This window comes from Triticum urartu, chromosome 4 (assembly GCF_003073215.2).
Source record: "Triticum urartu cultivar G1812 chromosome 4, Tu2.1, whole genome shotgun sequence".
In the NCBI taxonomy this organism is placed as follows: Eukaryota; Viridiplantae; Streptophyta; class Magnoliopsida; order Poales; family Poaceae; genus Triticum; species Triticum urartu.
The window spans coordinates 101,826,866-101,844,683 of record NC_053025.1 but is presented as its reverse complement, the minus strand read 5'-3'; positions in this window follow the sequence as shown (position 1 = coordinate 101,844,683).

Below are 17,818 nucleotides of genomic sequence, written 5' to 3'. Positions count from 1 at the left end.
TCTGGACTGTCGGGTCCCGAGGTTGAAGCGAAAAGGTCTGCCACGACAAACGATCTACAATCCGGCTAGAAGGCATTATACATGTCACTTTAAAATTACATAGTCAATTTGACTGGTTGAATTCCTCTTCAATACCATCTAATAGGCTGTCTAGTCTATAGTCCTGTTGGGAATACTTTGCGGCCAATTCTACTTGGCCATACACTAAGCTCACAGGGATCTCCTTCCCATCAGGCCCCACTGGTCCGGCTTCGGCCATGAGGTTCGGGTCAGCCTTCATGTACCGTGTCTTCACCATTGCCCAGGCTTCCCTGGCGCCCTAACGGCAGGCCAATATCTTCCATAATCGGAAGCGCCGCCGTGCTCCCTTCAGCTTTTTTGCAAGCTCTCCAAGGCCTTCGGGTATGGAGACGGATGGCCACAAGGCCTGGGCAACGCCTTGCATCACCTGTCGAACTCGTTCGTGCAGCTGTGAGAGCTCGGGAAGAAGATCACCAATTGAACCGGGCATCTCCTCGGCGGGACGACCTGTTAGCATACCTACAGACGTAACTCTGTCAGCCAGCTTCCTCGTCAAACTCTTTTTCAAAGTTCGTTCAAGCACTTACTAAATATGCCGCGTCGAAGCCGCCGATTCTCCTTAACAGAGTCCGACAGTTGGGCCCGAACATCTTTTAGTTCCACGCCCAGCTTGGTGTTGACATCTAGGAGATCATTCTTCTCCTGCCTCACCCTCATAAGCACGCTCTCACCGGCCTTCAGCTGGCGTATGAGCTGTTGCTTATCCGGATTCACTCCAGCGTCATCTGCAATTTTATCGTCAGATCTGCATATACGCTGCATTCTAATATGATACTTATCATTCGAAGGATATGTTACCAGAGGGGGTCTCTTTGGGCTCCCCTGCTGCGGCCAGTGCGGCCTGAAGTTGGGCTTTGCACTCTTCCAGCTCCTAGGACAGTTGAGTATTCTTTTCTGTAAGAACCTGCATAACAAATGATCCTTAAATCAGTTATCCTAACTGTTTCAAGTCTCAGGGGCTACTGATATATATAATCATCAAATTTTCTCACCCGTATGTCTTTTACATACTGCTCCGTGGCTCTGGCTAGACCATTTTGAGCGGCACGGAGGTGCGCGTCTCCTGAATTGAAGGCATCCAATGCCTCTTGGGAGAAACAAACGTCACGAAGAACAGTCCGGCGACGCCTGTGGTTCATGGCACTTTCCACCTCGGAATGGGTGGCGGACAGTTTATCCGCATCCTTTGTTGGAGGAGTACCCGGCGCACGCCTTGTATTCGTTCCCGCCTCCGAATCCAGCCTTGGAGCCTGGCTTGTGGAGGCGTGATTGGTAGCCTCTCCGGTATAGTCCGGCGAGCGCTCTTTTTCCTGAAAAGAAGGCATGGGCGTTAATATGACTGAGAATAATGTCTTGCAATAAAGACGATGCACCGTACCGCTGCGCCGGTGTCTCAATCCGGACCGCGGATCTTTTCAGCCTGCCTGGCGTCGCGGCCCCTTGTTGGCTAGTTGCCACAGGCTCAGCCTTCTGCCTCGAGGACCTCCCCTGCAAAACACGGCTGTTATACGGCAATCAAAAAAGCGCAAGGACGGATCCCTTTTTAAGTGTTGGGACTTCGGTCTCAGTCACCTGTGAGGCTGGAACTAGCCCAGGGTAATCGGCCGTAATGGCCACCAAAGCATTGTCATTACTCGATTGGTAAAATACCCCATTGTCAGTGTCAAAACCGGCGGATCTCAGGTAGGGGGTCTCGAACTATGCGTCTAGGCCGGATGGTAACAAGAGGCAGGGAACACTTTGTTTTACCCAGGTTCGGGCCCTCTCGATGGAGGTAATACCCTACTCCCGCTTGATTAATATTGATGATATGGGTAGTACAAAAGTAGATCTACCACGAGATCAAGGAGGCTAAACCCTAGAAGCTATCCTATGGTATGATTGTTGTGTATGGAGTTGATTGCCTACGGACTACAACCCTCCGGTTTATATAGACACCGGATAGGGTTAGGGTTACATAGAGTCGGTTACAATGGTAGGAGATCTTGAATATCCGCATCCCCAAGCTTGCCTTCCACGCCAAGGAAAGTCCCATCCGGACACGGGACGAAGTCTTCAATCTTGTATGTTCATAGTCCAGGAGTCCGGCTGAAGGTATAGTCCGGCTACCCGAACACCCCCTAATCCAGGACTCCCTCAGTAGCCCCTGAACCAGGCTTCAATGACGACAAGTCCAGCGTGCAAATTGTCTTCGGCATTGCAAGGCGGGTTCCTCCTCCAAATCCTTCATAGAAGATTGTAAACACCAAGAGTAGTGTCCGGCTCTGCAAAATAAGTTTCCACATATTGCCATAGAGGGAATAATATTGACACAAATCAAATCTGCCGACGTATCTCGTAGTGCGTCATCACACTACGGCCAAGTTCTTCACTCGAATCGTTTTCACTTTTCCACCTCAGCATGTTTTGCGAGGCGGTTTCCTTGGCACGTCTTGTCAAAGCAGAGATCGTGTGCCCCCCTTTTACGGGATTCTCGTCAATACGGACGTGGGTAACCCAATCATGCCCGTTAGCATGTTTTCTCGATTAAAGGCGAGTCCTAAACGGTTACGGGGAGGGCTCCTGGTATTCAACCTCTTATAAAGAGACCAAGGCCTTACTCCCTTTTCCAATCTCTAACGAGTTCGCCCATCGCGTCGAGTTCCAACACCCTAGGCTCCAGATTCCAGGCGCTTCGGACCTTCGACAATGTCCGGTTCCGACCTTCAAGGCCGATGGATGCCCTCCTCCATCACGGAGGAGGACGTGCTAAAGTTGAGAGAGGCTAAGTTCCTGACCGCCGAAATTCCGCATAGGTTGCCTGCTCAAAGGCAGGCTATTCCCAGTCCCCAGCCCGGTGAGAGCGTAGTGTTCATGTCTCACTTCCTTCGGGGGTTAGGCTTCCCGATGGATCCCTTCGTGAGGGGGCTGCTGTTTTATTATGGGCTGGAATTTCATGACTTAGCTCCGAAGTCCATCCTCCACATTTCCTCATTCATCGTTGTGTGCGAAGCGTTCCTCCGTGTTACTCCTCACTTCGGATTATGGCTCAAGACTTTTGGAGTGGAGGCGAAGATGATCGAGGGACGGCACGCAGAGTGCGGAGGTGCTGTCATAAGTAAGAATGCCGATGCTCCATGGCCCGAGGGTTCCTTTCAAGAGGAGCTCGGCTTGTGGCAATGAGAGTGGTTCTATATCACCGCTCCCAGGAGCGCCAAGTGGGCGGCGCCTCCTGCCTTTTGCTCCGGTCCCCCATCACGGCTAGCGTCATGGGTCAACAAAGGATTAGATTGGGGGTTATCCAAAGACGTGCCCCCGTTGCAGGGCCGCATTAGGGATCTCTTAGAAGGAGACCTCAACCTGGTCAAGGTGACACAGGTCATGCTGATTCGCCGAACATTGCCCGGCAAACGTCGCTCCCTTCGTCTGTGGGAGTTTAATCCGGAGGGACCACGAGCTCTCCAGCATTTTATGGTCGTAACGCCCATGGATATGTATAAAATGTTCTTCGAATCACAAGCAATGTGTCCGGATTTGACCGAGGACGCGGGTTTAAGCTGCAATCGCCCGGATACTCAAGTAAGTAACCTTGTGCCCGGACTCGCTATCCGTAAAATTGTCATAGAGTCGCTCCTAAAAGAGTTGTCCTTTTAAACAGGAGTGGGTAGCGAAGGCAAAGCTGATCAGGTGTCCGGCTCCCCTTCCTGAGACCAGGCCGGATCCCGTGCTAGTCAGGATGTTGAAGATCGTGCCTTTGGAGGGAAGTGAGGGGGTGGACAAGGAAACTATGGCCTCCTCAAAGGAGGCCGCTCCGAAGGGAGGAACCGACAATTCCTCTCCTAGGGGGAAGAATAGGGCCGCCTCTGACGACCCGGAGACCATGGCCTCAAAGCGGGGGAAGAAGTTCTCGTCAGAGGGTCTGGCACCGGGGAGATCCTCGGCCGAACTACGCCCACAAAGGGATCAGCCCTCCAGCGAGCCGTAAGTAGAGAAAGATTTTCCTTTAGAGGGATGAGAGAAATACTTACTTTTTATCTAAGAAGATTAACCGAAATTTTAACTTGTAGCTCAGACCTCAGCCCTTCTCAGCAGAGCTCGTCTTCGGGGGATCTTCTTCCAGAGATGATGGAGAGCGGGACGCCTCCCCCTGCCGTACCGCCTAGCGAGGCGGGCGACCCTGAGGTGTCTTCGCGGAGGGTTTCTCTGAATCCGGCAGGGGCGGAAGATAGCTATGTGGCCCCCCAAGGCTCTCCGCATCCGGCCTTCGAAAGAGGCCATAGGACAAGTCCGGCACCGTCTGGTGCTCGGCCGAAGGAGCTAAAGATTCTGCTGGGGTGAGCTTCTATCTCATAGGAGCACCGTGCATTGATGGGCACGGTGATTGAAACGATTTCATCCACAGAAAGCGGATTGCATGAGGTCGTCAAAAGTTTACTAACGGGTTTTGAGGTACGTTAGATAATGTACACTTTTGTCAGTTGCGCATAAGTAAGATGCGCCCTGTGTAGATAGTAGCCCCTGAGACTCTGCGCGTTGTCAAGAAATGATGGGACGCAAAGGATCATAATCCCAGGTCTAAGATGTCGCCTTTGAATGTAGGTGGCGAGGTGTCCGGAATCAAGCCGAACTGATGATGTGGCCGAACTAAAGCGGCAACTGGACGTGGCAGATGCCGACATCGCGCTTGTCAACAAGCGGCTTGATGAGGCTCAAGGTATGTAATTCTTCGGGCAGCATCAGGTAAGAGGAGCTTCATGCCAGTGTCTTACAATGTGTGTGCTTGACGCAGATGGTACGGCCGCCGTGGAGAATCTTAGGGCAGAACTTGCCCGAGCTAAGGAGCAAGCCAGAAAAAGCGATGCGGCTGCCGAGAAGGCCCTTGAAGAGCTGAGAGCCGAACAGGCTGCTCACTGTCGAAGCAAAGAGATGGCCGAGATGGCCGAGAAATTAAAGAGCGCCGCAGACCATTGCAAAATTCTTGAGAAAGAAGACCGGGCGAGACAGACGGACTTAGAGAAGGCCATTGCCGATGCCAAGGACGCTCGCTCTGCGATGAGAGCTGCAAAAGAGGAGCTGCATCAGGCCGAACTAATTGCGGCTGGAAAGCCCTTTATGCTGCGGAGGAGGTTTTGTGATCCGAAGTTTGCTCCGTTGGACCGGATGTGGAGTGTGGAGGACACCTATCTGGATTTGGCAGCAAGTGCTGCTGATGCGACCGAACACTTTCGAGATCTAAAAGATCATGAAGTGGAAAAGCTTTTCTGGTCACAGTTCCACAATCCAAAGCGTCCACTGGCAGTGGACGATCGCCAGGCTCAATGGGCCTAGCTGAATAGATTGTCCGGACTCGCCATGAAGTACGTCATGGGTCATCTGTGGCCTGGGAGATCGGAGCCAAAGAGTTATTTCAGCTTGGTGCAGCAATTCCTTGACGCGGTGTTGTGTATAAAGCAATGAAGAGGTCCGCATGCATAGAGGGCGCTAGGATGGCTCTTGCCCGTGTTAAGACATACTGGGCAGAGATGGAGACCACCGTTGTTGCGTCCCGAGATTCGGACAAAAGCCGAGTACCCTCCGAGCACTATTTTCAGGAAGTTCTTGAAGGCGCTCGTGTAATAGAGACGCAGTGCCCGAAAGATGCTATGTTATGATAGCATATGTATTTATAAAGTAATATTTTGATAAACTGTGGTGGCCTTTTTTATACTTGTGCCTCCAAGTATTGGGAACACCTCCTGTGCGGCTGTTTAAGATATATTATATATATATATATATGTACAGAATCTGAGAGATGGCAGTCGATGGCTTCAGCCCCCACGCACATAGTGCGGGGGTGCTCACAGAAGACGCATTTTCACACTTAACCCAACGTCTTGGTCCTACAAAGGAGGTGATAGCGCAGCAGGCCAGGCAACCGGACTATAATGCTTTAACACTTTCACTTAGCCATAGGAGTTTAACAATGAGACTCTTTAGGTAGCTCCTTGGTGGCAACTGTGCTCGTCCGAGTTCGGGGCGCGTATGTGCCTGACCGGGAAGCGGCCCTTCTTAAAGCGGAGGAATCCGATAGATTCCGATAGGTCATCGAGTGGCTGACCAGTCTCATGCTACATCATGACAGTCAGTTTTCGGCTTTCTCTACTGAGGTGCTCGCCCTGGCCGAACCGGGGGCACAATCGCAGTAGTTCTCCTGGTGCTACCTTAGCCGATAGAGCGGAACATAAGGTAGCCGAAATCAGGAGCCAGGCAACCCAACATTTGACCAAAGACATGATTCGGAGCTGATGCATATAATGCCAAAACTCGCGACGCCGAACACTCCCTAAGGTGTTCGGTCTTTATGAGTGCGGGCGAAACAACACTCTTTATTAAAAAAGCCCCTAGTGTCCAGGTACGTGCAAAAATTCTGACGTGGCCACATGCCAAGACGCCAGCCTCCTCCTTGGTTATATTAGAAAGAAAAAACCAGGGGATGTGTAGCAACAAGAGACAGTAAAAAAGGTTTACGCAGGGTCTTAATCTAAAAAGAATCCTTTAGGACGGGTCCCTACTGCACGTCTGCGCCTGTGTCTCCGTTGTGCCGTATCCTGGACGGGCGCCGCACGACGTTCATCTGTAAAAGAGAGGAACTCAGTTGAAAACGGGTCGTGCCGAAAAAGTTTAAAATAAGCGAAGTAAGATATATAAGTTTGAGCTTTATTGTCTCTTATTGTATATGCGTGGAGCCCCTTGTGCGGGGGTATATGGCTTCTAGGCCTGCATCAATGATGATTTTGCACTGAACTCGTCTATCCGCATTCGTGGTCTTGAATGACCTATTTTGAAGTTTTTTGGCCGGTGAGGCCATTTTGCTGTGGGGCTGTCAAAGCGACCGCACAGTCCTCCGCTTGGGGAGGCACATTTTAGTGCTTCCCCTTCAAAGAGATGATGCCTCGTGGACCGGGCATCTTAAGCGTAAGAGATGCATAATGCGGTATTGCGTTAAAGCGAGCGAAAGCTTCGCGTCCCAGCAGTGCTTGATAGCGACTTGAGAACGGGACGATATGGAAGGTCAGCTTTTCGCGGTGGAGGTTATCGGCAAAGCCGAATGTGACTGTGAACCGGAGAAAACCCGTAAAATGGGTGTCCGGACCAGGTATTACCCCTTGAAAGGAGGTTTTGCTGCGGTGGATTCTTGCTGGGTTTATCCCCATGTGCTGGATTGTATCCTGATATATCAGGTTTAGTCCACTGCCGCCGTCCATAAGGACATTTGAAAACTGGAGTCCACCAATTATTGGATCGAGTATCAAGGCAGTCCAGCCTACATTCTTGATATTCCTAGAATAATCTAGCTGATCGAAGATGATCGGTTTTGACATCCAGTGGCAGGACCCTTTGGGGATGGGCCGTGTGGTGTGTACCTTTACGGGCGCCGCATGTTTTGTTATGTGAAGTGAGTTCACTGTTTTTACTTCTTGTGGGAAGTTCTTTTGTTTCCTGGTGCTCTGCTTTTGGGGTTCGTCCTCGTCTTCTCTTGGTGTGTCGAGCCCCTTGTGTTCGGCATTGAGTCTGCCGGATTGTTTAAAAACCCAACAGTTTCTGTGGGTATGGTTAGCAGGCTTCCCGGGAGTACTGTGTATCTGACATATCCTATTCAGGATTTTATTTAGGTTGGATGGATCGTCCCTGTTATCCTGGGGGGCGATTTTTCCTGATTTTGTCGTGAGCCTTTGAATCCGGCATTGACTGCCATGCTCTTCGGACTTTTGTCCTTAGTCCAGCGACGGTCCTTGTTGCGTCGCGGTTTTCCGTTTCCATCCCTAGTTTTGGATGTACTTGGGTCGCTGGGGCTGCACCTTGCCAACCAGCTATCCTCCCCTGCACAAAAGCAGGTCATGAGGCTTGTTAGTGCGGCCATTGTTCTTGGCTTTTCTTGGCCGAGGTGTTTGGCGAGCCATTCGTCTCGGACGTTATGCCTGAAAGCTGCTAAGGCTTCAGCGTCCGGACAGTCGACTATCTGATTCTTTTTAGTGAGGAATCTATTCTAGAACTGCCGAGCTGATTCTCCGGGTTGTTGAGTTATGTGACTAAGATCGTCTGCATCCGGAGGGCGGACATAGGTCCCTTGAAAGTTTGCTCGGAAAGCATCCTCGAGCTATTCCCAGCTTCCAATTGTGTTTTCGGGAAGGCTTTTAAGCCAATGCCGGGCTGGCCCTTTAAGCTTAAGGGGTAGATATTTTATGGCGTGGAGATCATCTCCTCTAGCCATGTGTATGTGGAGGATATAATCCTCGATCCAAACTCCAGGGTCTGTTGTTCCATCATATGCCTCTATGTTTACGGGTTTGAATCCCTCTAGGAATTCATAGTCCAGGACCTCATCGGTGAAACATAGGGGGTGTGCGGCGCCCCTGTATTTGGGTGTGCCGGATTCTGATGATGGCTTCATAGCGTTGCTTACGAGACCTTGCTTTCTTGGCCCATAAATGGACCTGACTGGGCCATGATGCGAATCCTTAAGTGGGTCGCATGCCGATTTAGGTGCGGCACCGTTTGCCGCTTTATGGGGTCGTCTATCCGACCGCGTGGCTTTTTCATTTTTTGAGTGCGAGGGCTCTAGGGCCTCTTCGTCGAATTCAGGCAGTAGCTTTCTTTTCGGATAGCTTTTAGTGCAGCGACTGTCGCCGTACTTATATGTGGTATTGATTACTTTGCTCCATCTAATCCGGAGCACATCCTCCGCTGTTTTTAGCTTCTGCTTCTGCTTTTTTAGGCTGCGTGCAGTTGCAACGAGCCTCTCGTGGAGATTCTTCTGCTCCATAGGTTTATTCGGCGTGAGGTCGTCCGGAATGCCGTTTTCGCCGAAGGAGGGATGTTCAGTTTCTATATCCGTGTTGCCCTGTTCGAACGGTTGCTCTAAGGCCTATTCGTCGTCTACTGGCTCGTCCTGCTCTATGGCTGGGTTTTTCTTGAGGCGGGGCTAGGGTCGGCGTTTATGCCGACGTTTTGATTGCTTTTCGGGGGGTCGATCTCCCGTCCCATCCCCTTTTTCCTCGTTGTCGCTTCCTTTAGGGGTATCCACCATGTACACATCGTGGAGGTGGCTGTCCAATGCCCTATGGGCGTTGATTCATCGGTATCTCCTGCATCGTCATCCATGCTGTCGATGTCTCCAGAGTCGAAGTTGAGCACGTCGTTTAAATTATCGACAGTGGCTACCAAGTGGGTGGTGGGTGGGTTTTGAATTTCTTCATCATCCGTATCCCATCCTCGCTGACCATAGTTCGGCCAGGGCTCTTCTGATAAGGAGAGAGACTTGAGAGAGTTCAGGATATCGCCACAAGGCGAGTGCTGAAAGATGTCTGCGGCGGTGAACTCCATTACCGGCGCCCGATCGGATTCGATTGGCAGGGGCGCGGGGGGTTCGGAGTCCGGGGAGGAGTCCGGATCCTCGAAGTCACGGGCCGCGCAGAGTGCGGGGCTAGCGTTCGGCTCGATCGCTTTCGGGATCGCAGCCCCCGAGGTGACGTCCAACCGCTCATCCTCAATTGGAGCAATAGGCTCCGCGTTAGGGGTCGGAACCGATGCGCGTGCGGCCTCCAGGACACTATCCAGGGGCAGAGCTAGATCATGCCCCTCAAGATAGTGCGACGCGCTTGGCCGTGGCTCGAGCCTGTCGAAGATCAAGTCTCCGCGGATGTCAGCCGTGTAGTTTAAGCTTCCAAACCTGACTTGATGGCCAGGGGCGTAGCTTTCGATCTGCTCCAGGTGGCCGAGCGAATTGGCCCGCAGAGCGAAGCCGCCAAAGACGAAGATCTGTCCCAGGAGAAAAGTCTCACCCTGGACCGTATCGTTGTTGATGATCAAAGGAGCCATCGGGCCTAAAGGCGACGACACAGAGGAACCCTCAATGAAAGCACCAATGTCGGTGTCAAAACCGGCGGATCTCAGGTAGGGGGTCCCGAACTGTGCGTCTAGGCCAGATGGTAACAGGAGGCAGGGAACACTTTGTTTTACCCAGGTTCGGGCCCTCTTGATGGAGGTAATACCCTACTCCTGCTTGATTAATATTGATGATATGGGTAGTACAAGAGTATATCTACCACGAGATCAAGGAGGCTAAACCCTAGAAGCTAGCCTATGGTATGATTGTTGTGTATGGAGTTGATTGCCTACGGACTACAACCCTCCGGTTTATATAGACACCGGATAGGGTTAGGGTTACATAGAGTCGGTTACAATGGTAGGAGATCTTGAATATCCGCATCGCCAAGCTTGCCTTCCACGCCAAGGAAAGTCCCATCCGGACACGGGACGAAGTCTTCAATCTTGTATCTTCATAGTCCAGGAGTCCGGCTGAAGGTATAGTCCGGCTACCCGAACACACCCTAATCCAGGACTCCCTCACCCATCGATCAGCTCCACAGATATGTCCGGATCCTCCTGGGAGGCCGGATCAAGGGACCGTCCAGGGTCCTCGGGTTGTGGAGGAGGGCTGTTTATCTCCTTTACAGCCTAGCGCAGCTCCTGTGATGAAATCGCTAGAATGAATACTTAACTACGGGAATACGGAATGGATGGGCGATAAAAAGTCTCTGCTTACCCATCTCGGAGGGTTGTACATAGAAAAACCGCCCTGCGGGTTGACACGAAGGAATTCCTCCTCTTCTCCCTTGTACAAAGTGGATAAGATCTTTATTAGATCAGCAGCCGATCCCGGCCCTTTGCGGCCGTGGTGGGTGGTGTCATCCTCCCCATTGAAATCCCACATGGGGTGGCCTCTATACTGAAGTGGCTGCATCCCCCGCATGATACATGTGGCCATGATCTCGATCATGGTCAATCCGGATCGAGCTAAAAAACTTATCCGGCTCATCAGGTAAAGAATGTCCCTATCATCGTCCTCCAGGGGGCTCCGTGGACGCCAGCTCCGGCGGTTCTTCAAAGGGGCGTTGTCGAACTCAGGAAGGCCGATCCGAATAGGATCCGGGAGGGGGACGTCTTCTATATAAAACCATTCTGAAGGCCAGTCTTCGTACATCTTCTTTGGGGTTCCGGACAGGTATCCGGTCACGGCGACACGCCACACTTCGGCTCCGCCCACTTGATATATTGACCCCTTCTGAGAACGGGGCACAAGGCAGAACAGCTTCTTCCACTGAGCGAAATGAGCTTCACAGCCCAAAAACAACTCGCAAAGAGCTATGAATCCCGCGATATGCAGCAGGGAGGCAGGCGTAAGATTGTGCAACAGGAGGCCGTAGAACTCCAGGAGCCCCCGGAGAAATGGATGAATTGGAAATCCGAGCCCTCTTACCAAATAAGGGACAAGGCAAACCCGCTCTTCCTTGGAGGGATTGGGAAGGCTCTCCGCTTGCTCTCCGCCATTATAGGTGGCAAGCCCGGCTTGAACCGGGACCAGGTACGCTGGGGGAAGAAATCCCTTGGACTGAAGCATCACTAATTTGCTGTGCAGGACGGAACATCTCTCCCAATCTCCAGGCTTGGAGCTAGGGGTGCGAGAGGAGGAGTTGTGTCGACCGGCCATGATGGAATGGATCTCTGTCGGGTGCACTCCGATGAAGGCTCGCCAAGGGAGGATGGTGTGATTTGGATCTGAATCCTCGCCTTTTTAAATAGGCGGCTCATTCACACAGCTAGGGGGGTAAATATGAAAACACCCTGGCTCTTCACATTCGCTCAACACGTGGAAAGTGGCCATTATTGGGCGTAGAAGCCAAGGAGTACAAACCTTCACAAAAAATCGGACATTATTTCGACAGGTACACAGAATTTGGAGAGGAACCCGCCTTGCAATGCCGAAGACAATACTACGCGCCGGACTCATCGTCATTGAAGCCTCGTTTGGGGGCTACTGAGGGAGTCCTGGATTAGGGGGTCTCCGGATAGCCAGACTATCTCCATTAGTCGGACTGTTAGACTATGAAGATACAATATTGAAGACTTCGTCTCGTGTCCGGATGGGACTCTACTTGGCATGGAAGGCAAGCTACGCAATACGTATATGGATATCTCCTCCTTTGTAACCGACCTTGTGTAACCCTAACCCTCTCCGGTGTCTATATAAACCGAAGGGTTTTAGTCCGTAGAACAATTACAACATACAATCATACCATAGGCTAGCTTCTAGGGTTTAGCCTCTCTGATCTCGTGGTAGATCTACTCTTGTACTACCCATATCATCAATATTAATCAAGCAGGACGTAGGGTTTTACCTCCATCAAGAGGGCCCGAACCTGGGTAAAACTTCATGTCCCCTGCCTCCTGTTACCATCCGGCCTAGACGCAAAGTTCGGGACCCCCTACCCGAGATCCACCGGTTTTGACACCGACACCCTCCATGATTGATTCCCCCTCCGGCGGAGCTCCGGAAAAGGCCCCAAGATGGGATCTCTTGGGTACAGAAGGTTGCGACGGTGGAAATAAGGTTTCGTGGTGCTCCTGGATGTTTTCGGGGTATATGAATATATATAGGAGGAAGAAGTAGGTCGGTGGAGTCACGAGGGGCCCACGAGGGGGGAGGGCGCCCATGAGGTAGGCGCGCCCCCTGCCTCGTGGCCTCCTCGTTGGTTGCTTGACGTCCACTCCAAGTCCCCTGGATCACGTTTGTTCCAAAAATAACTCTCCTGAAGGTTTTATTCCGTTTGGATTCCGTTTGATATTCCTTTTCTGCTAAACACTGAAATAGGCAAAAAAAATAGCAATTTGCACTGGGCCTTGGGTTAGTAGGTTAGTCCCAAAAATAATATAAAAGTGTATAAATAAGCCCATTAACATCCAAAACAGATAATATAATAGCATGGAATGATCAAAAATTATAGATACGTTGGAGACGTATCAAGCATCCCCAAGCTTAATTCCTGCTCGTCCTCGAGTAGGTAAATGATAAAAACAGAATTTTTGATGTGGAATGCTACCTAGCATAATTCTCAATGTAATTTTCTTTATTGTGGCATGAATATTCAGATTTGAAAGATTCAAGACAAAAGTTTAATATTGACATAAAAATAATAATACTTCAAGCATACTAACTAAGCAATCATGTCTTCTCAAAATAACATGGCAAAAGAAAGTTCATCCCTACAAAATCATATAGCTTAGTCATGCTTCATTTTCGTCACACAAGAATGCTCTCATCTTAAACAACCCCGATGACAAGCCAAGCAATTGTTTCATACTTTAGTAATCTCAAAAAAAATTCAACTTTCACGCAATACATGAGCGTGAGCCATGAATATAGCACTATGGGTGGAATAGAATGATGATATGGGGTTATGTGGAGAAGACAAAAAAGGAGAAAGTCTCACATCGACGAGGCTAATCAACGGGCTAGGGAGATGCCCATCAATTGATGTCAACGCAAGGAGTAGGGATTGCCATGCAACGGATGCACTAGAGCTATAAATGTATGACAGCTCAACAAAAGAAACTAAGTGGGTGTGCATCCAACTTGCTGCTCATGAAGACCTAGGGCATTTGAGGAAGCCCATTATTGGAATATACAAGCCAAGTTATATAATGAAAAATTCTAGTATATGAAAGTGAAAAAACAAGAGACTCTCTATCATAAAGATCATGGTGCTACTTTGAAGCACAAGTGTGGAAAAAAAGATAGTAGCATTGCCCCTTTTTATTTCTTTTCTTGTTTTCCTTTTTTTCCTTTTTTTAGGGGCCTTCCTTTTTTTATTTGGCCTTTCTCTTTTTTTATTTGGGACAATGATCTATTAATGATGATCATCACACTTCTATCTATTTACAACTCAATGATTACAACTCGATACTAGAATAAAATATGACTCTATATGAATGCCTCCGGTGGTGTACTAGGAAGGGCAATGAATCAACAGTGACATGTATGAAAAATTATGCATGGTGGCTTTGCCACAAATACGATGTTAACTACATGATCATGCAAAGCAATATGACAATGATGAAGCGTGTCATAAATGAAACGGTGGAATGTTGCATGGCAATATATCTCGGCATGGCTATGGAAATGCCATGATAGGTAGGTATGGTGGCTGTTTTGAGGAAGATATAAGGAGTTTTATGTGTGATAGAGCATATCATATCACGGGGTTTAGATGCACCGGCGAAGTTTGCACCAACTCTCAAGGTGAGAAAGGGCAATGCACGGTACCGAAGAGGCTAGCAATGATGGAAGGGTGAGAGTGCATATAATCCATGGACTCAACATTAGTCATAAAGAACTCACATACTTATTGCAAAAATCTACAAGTCATCAAAAACCAAGCACTACGTGCATGCTCCTAGGGGGATAGATTGGTAGGAAAAGACCATCGCTCGTCCCTGACCGCCACTCATAAGGAAGACAATCTAAGAACACCTCATGTTTCAAATTTGTTACACAACGGTTACCATACGTGCATGCTATGGGACTTGCAAACTTCAACACAAGTATTTCTCAAATTCACAATTACTCAACTAGCACACTCTAATATCACCACATTTATATCTCAAAACAATTATCAAGTATCAAACTTCTCATAGTATTCAATGCACTTTCTATGATAGTTTTTATTATACCCATCTTGGATGCCTATCATATTAGGACTAGTTTCATAACCAAAGCAAATTACCATGCTGTTCTAAATGACTCTCAAAATAATATAGGTGAAGCATGAGAGATCAATAATTTCTATAAAATAAAACACCACCATGCTCTAAAAAATATAAGTGAAGCACTATAGCAAAATTATCTAGCTCAAAAGATATAAGTGAAGCACATAGAGTACTCTAATAAATTTCAATTCATGTGTGTCTCTCCCAAAAGGTGTGTACAGCAAGGATGATTGTGTTAAACTAAAAAGAAAAGACTCAAATCATACAAGACACTCCAAGCAAAACACATATCATGTGGTGAATGAAAATATAGCCTCAAGTAAAGTTACCGATAGAAGAAGACGAAAGAGGGGATACCTTCCGGGGCATCCCCAAGCTTAGGCTTTTGGTTGTCCTTGGATTTTACCTTGGGGTTCCATGGGAATCCCCAAGCTTAGGCTCTTGCCACTCCTTGTTCCATAATCCATCAAATCTTTACCCAAAACTTGAAAACTTCACAACACAAAACTTAAACAGAAAATCTCATGAGCTCCGTTAGTAAAAGAAAAAAACCACCACTTAAGGTACTGTAATGAACTCATTCTTTATTTATATTGGTGTTAAACCTACTGTATTCCAACTTCTCTATGGTTCATAACCTCCGATACTAGCCATAGATTCATCAAAATAAGCAAACAACACACGAAAAACAGAATCTGTCAAAAACAGAACAGTCTGTAGTAATCTGTAGGTTTCGAATACTTCTGTAACCCCAAAAATTCTAAAATTAATTGCTGGACGTGAGGAATTTATCTATTAATCATATGAAAAAATAATCAACTTAATCTCACTCTCGAGTAAAAAAATGGCAGCAAATCTCGTGAGCGCTAAAGTTTCTGTTTTTTACAGCAAGATTGCAAAGACTTTCCCCAAGTCTTCCCAAAGGTTCTACTTGGCACAAACACTAATTAAAAGCATAAAACCACATATAAACATAGGCTATATGAATTATTTATTACTAAACAGAACCAAAAAGCAAGGAACAAAAATAAAATTGGTTTGCCTCCAAATAAGCGCTATCGTTTAACGCCCCTAGCTAGGCATAAAAGCAAGAATAGATCTAGGTGTTATCATATTTGGTATGCAATTCTTCAATGCAACACTTACAACCCTTTGGAGTTTCCTTCTTTTTATTATTGATCAAACTCCTAGGCAAGAAATCAAGAAATTCATTTGTAGGAAAAGCTTCCCTAATGATATTGAAGAAGTTGGGGTGAACACTTATTGATTTGAGATCTGCATTTTCCTTACTAGAAGTTTCACCCTTATTTTTAGGAACATACATTAATTTAGCAATCTTGGTGGTAGGAGGATTTGGTATATTTTTAACGGATGAAAAGGCAGACCCTAAATTAGTAATGATATCCTCAAGTCTACCAATTCTTGTGTAATCTTGATCTATTCTTTCGTTAACTATAGGTTCTTTTTCTTTAAAAAAATCAGAATAACCCCCACCTTAGATCCAAATTGAGTGATTTGGTTGTGGATCTTTTTATCCAAATTCTCAATCAACTCTACAGAGGCAAATTTATTTTCAATAATTTCAAGCCTTTGCATCACATGTTCCAAAGTTAAAATAGTGCCATTAACCAAAAGAGGTGGTGGGCCAAACAAATCTATCATAGCATTATAAGAATCAAAAGTATAGCTACCCAATAAATTCCCTCCGGTAATGGTATCAAGAATATATCTATTCCAAGAAGTGCTGCCTACATAAAAATTGCGAAGAAGAACGGAAATGGATTGCTTCCTAGTAGATCTATTCTGAGCATTGCAAATTCTATGCCAAGCATCTTTTAGATTTTCTCCCTCCTTTTTTTAAAGAACTTCATGATTGGGAGTACTAACAATGATAGAAGGACTAACCATGACGACACATGGCGACACAAGAAGCAAGTGAAAAAGAGATGAACTAGAAAAGAGAAGGGGAATGTAAAAAGAGGGCGAATAAAATGGCAAGGGTGAAGTGGGGGAGAGGAAAACGAGAGGCAGATGGCAAATAATGTAATGCGAGGGATAAGAGTTTGTGATGGGTACTTGGTATGTCTTGACTTGTGCGTAGATCTACCCAACAACGGCGTCAAAAATCCTTCTTGCTACCTCTTTAGCACTGCGTTGGTTTTCCCTTGAAGAGGAAAGGGTGATGCAGCAAAGTAGCGTAAGTATTTCCCTCAGTTTTTGAGAACCAAGGTATCAATCCAGTAGGAGACTACACGCAAGTCCCTCATACCTACACAAACAAATAAGAACCTCACAACCAACGCGATAAAGGGGTTGTTACTCCCTTCACGGTCACTTACGAGAGTGAGATCTGATAGAGATAATAATAATAAGCTAAATATTTTTGGTATTTTTATGATATAGATTGGAAAATAAAGATTGCAAAATAAATGGTAATAGAAAATAGCTTGTTGACAGTAGATTAATATAAAGGAGAATAGACCCGGGGGCCATAGGTTTCACTAGTGGCTTCTCTCAAGATAGCATAAGTATTACGGTGGGTGAACAAATTACTGTCGAGCAATTGATAGAAAAGTGCATAATTATGAGAATATCTAGGCATGATCATGTATATAGGCATCACGTCCGCGACAAGTAGACCGAAACGATTCTGCATCTACTACTATTACTCCACACATCGACCGCTATCCAGCATGCATCTAGAGTATTAAGTTCATAAGAACAGAGTAATGCATTAGGCAAGATGACATGATGTAGAGGGATAAACTCAAGCAATATGATATAAACCCCATCTTTTTATCCTCGATGGCAACAATACAATACGTGCCTTACTGCCCCTGCTATCACTAGGAAAGGACAACGCAAGATTCAACCCAAAGCTAAGCACTTCTCCCATTGCAAGAAAGATCAATCTAGTACGCCAAACCAAACTGATAATTCGAAGTGACTTGCAAAGATAACCAATCATACATAAAAGATTTCAGAGAAGAATCAAATATTGTTCATAGATAAACTTGATCATAAACCCACAATTCATCGGATCTCGACAAACACACCGCAAAAAGAGTTACATCAAATAGATCTCCAAGAAGATCGAGGAGAACATTGTATTGAGATCCAAAGAGAGATAAGAAGCCATCTAGCTAATAACTATGGACCCAAAGGTCTAAGG